We start from the raw sequence: 3,251 nt of genomic DNA on the forward strand, positions 1-3,251 counted from the left end.
CCAGATCAGCCCCTTACTATTCAGTTCGGTACATTACCTCCTGTCATGGCTAATAACTATTTACTAGCCAATGAGTTCAAGAATAAAGAGAAAGAAGAAAAAGAAAGAGAGGATAACGAAGGAGAATCATGCGTGCTGGAATATGAAGAAGGCCAGACTTCTAGAGAGGCTTACAATGGTGAGAAAGATGATAGTATGATAGACATTGAAGAGGAAATCGATCTGGAAGCAAAAAGAAGAAGAAGAGGAGTATCGTACAATACTCTGTTGAAACAACTACATCGAGAGGGAGTTCGTGAAGTAGACTTATTGGGAGAACCATCTGGGCGTTCTTTCGATTTTTACGTGCTGTAAGGGACGCCCAAAAGGAAGAAGAGAGTGCTTTGCTCTGAAAAGTATGGATCACCTCCAAGAATAATGCCTCTTCCCACAGGTTGGGTAACTGAAGATGAAGCATTAGAAAATAGTAAAAAGGAAATTCAGGAGACAGAGGCTCAGTGCGATATGCTGCACGTTGACTTATCACAAAAGGATAACTCGACAGAGGACAAGCAGGAAGTAGAAATAGAGGCTACTGAAAAGGTTATTTTTAAGCGGCCAGCTATGAAATTGACTAAACACTTGAGGTCATTGTACATTAAAACTCTAGTTAACGGCATACCTATGGCAAAAGTGCTTGTCGATAATGGAGCGGCTATAAACACCATTCCATCTAGGATGATGAGGAAATTTACAAAGACAGAAGGGGATATAATTCCAACAGAATCCATCCTTACAAGTTTCAATGGAGGAGTAACTGCAGCTAAGAGAGTTATGTCATTGGACATAACTATAGGGACAACTACTAGGACCACAGTCTTCTTTGTAATAGATGGTCCTACTAGTTACAATGTGTTACTAGCAAGAGATTGGATACACGAAAGTCGCTGTATATCCTCATCGCTCCATCAATGCTTGGTTTTTTGGAATAACAAGGGTAAAGCAGAGGTGGTGCAGACCGATCATAGGCCTTTTGTCGCAGAAGCAAACTCGATGAAAATGTTCATGTACGAATGAAACTATGGACCTGTCAGGGTAGTCCAAGATGGGGAAGAAACTCAGATTATTGCGCAGAGTGAAGAGTCATTTTCAATGGACGCACTCACTGAAATGTTCAGTCAGATGAGGCCAAATATAGTGGCCCTAGAAGAGCCAGTAATTGGCAAAAGAATAATCAAGGAGTCTTAAATGAGTTCTAAGCAATAAAAGCAAATGACCGATATTCAAGCCTTCAAAGCCAAATTAATGGCTTCCAATAAAGAATACAAGGACAAGACGAAAGAAGAGGCAGCCCTGAAAGCATTGAAAGACAAATTAGCAGTATTCGAATTGGAACAAAGTATTGGCTGAGAAGTCAACAAGGTGGATTGTTTAGAGGAAGAAGTGCCTACAAGGGAACTGGATGATGAAGTAATCCGGATCATCAAGGCTAGATATGCTCAAGCACAAGACCCTCTGATTAAAGTAAATATTGGCAATAAAGGAAAAGATCGTCCAACATTCATCAGCCAGATGCTCGATCAAGAGTTTAGTGATAAATTAATCGCTTTGTTAAAGGAGTATAAAGTTTTTTTGCTTGGGAATATGAACAAATGCTTGGTTTAAATAGAGATTTGGTGGAACATAGATTACCAACTAAGCATAATTTTAAACCTCATAGGCAACCTCCCAGACAGTTTGCTCCTAATGTACTCCCTGAGATTAAGAAAGAGATAGAGCGATTATTAAAAGCATGCTTTATTAGAACAACCAGGTATGTCGAATGGTTGTCCAATACCGTGCCAGTACTAAAAAGAATGGTAAACTAAGGGTGTGCATAGACTTTAGGAATTTAAACATAGCCACACCCAAAGATGAATATCCAATGCCCACGGTAGACTCTTTAGTAGACTCAACTGCCGGACACGTCATGTATTCCTTCATGGATGGGTATTTAGGATACAATCAAATTTATATAGTTGAGGAAGACATACACAAAACTGCCTTTAGATGCCCTGAGTCTCTAGGATGTTTTGAATGGGTAGTCATGTCTTTCAGCTTGAAAAATGTGGGAGCAACTTATCAAAGGGCAATGAATTTAATTTTTCATGATATGATAGGCAAGTTTGTTGAAGTGTATGTAGATGATATAGTGGTCAAATCCATTAAAGAAGAGGACCATTTCGAACAGCTAAGATGTTCATTTGAACGAATGAAGCAATATAAGCTAAAGTTGAATCCCTTGAAATGTGCATTTGGTGTTAATGTAGGGAACTTTCTTGGTTTTTTGGTACACAAAAGAGGGAGTGAACTTGATAAAAATAAAGCGAAGGCCATTTTAGAGGCCAAACCACCTAGCAACAAAAAAGAATTGCAAAGGTTTCTAGGCCAAGTAAACTTTTTAAGACGCTTTATTTCTAACTGTGCAGGGCGAACTAAAGTTTTTTAACCACTTTTAAAGTTGAAAAATCGGGACAAATTCGTCTGGAAAGAAGAAAATCAAAAGGCTTTTGAAAGCCTGAAGACATATTTATCAAGTCCACCAGTGTTGGTGTCACCAATCCAAGGACGGCCAATGAAAGTGTATGTATCGGCTGAACAAGAATCAATAGCTGAAATGGTCGCGCAAGAAGATCAATTTGGTGAAGAGAGGGCGATTTACTACTTGAGTAGACGGTTAACAAAATGTGAATGTAATTACTCTGCTATCGAGAAATTATGTCTTGCATTGTATTTCACATATACAAAATTAAGGGCTTATTTACGGCCTGTAACCATTTATTTGATTTATAGAGTAAATTTGGTTAAGTATATGTTCTATCGCCCTATTTTACACCAAGGGGTAGGCCTTTGGACGTTAGCTTTATCAGAATTCGAAATACAATACATACCCCAAAAGGCAGTCAAAAATTAGGCTTTGGCTAATTTTCTAGCCGATCATCCATGCCTTGACATGCCTGAAGAAATTGAATTAGAAATCAATTCGTTCAACCTAAAACCTTGGGTGTTATATTTCGATGGGTCGAAAACCTCTAAAGGTGCAGGAGTAGGAGTAGGAGTAGTATTGATAAATCCTTTAGGATTTGCTACAAATTCGCATTCACTTTAGATAGGATGTGCACCAACAATCAGGCCGAATATGAAGCCTTAATCGTGGGCCTAGAACTAATGATAGATATGGGGGTAAAGAATGTAATCATTAGAGGCGATTCTCAATTGGTAATTCACCAATT

This window comes from Olea europaea, chromosome 4 (genome assembly GCF_002742605.1).
Source record: "Olea europaea var. sylvestris chromosome 4, O_europaea_v1, whole genome shotgun sequence".
In the NCBI taxonomy this organism is placed as follows: Eukaryota; Viridiplantae; Streptophyta; class Magnoliopsida; order Lamiales; family Oleaceae; genus Olea; species Olea europaea.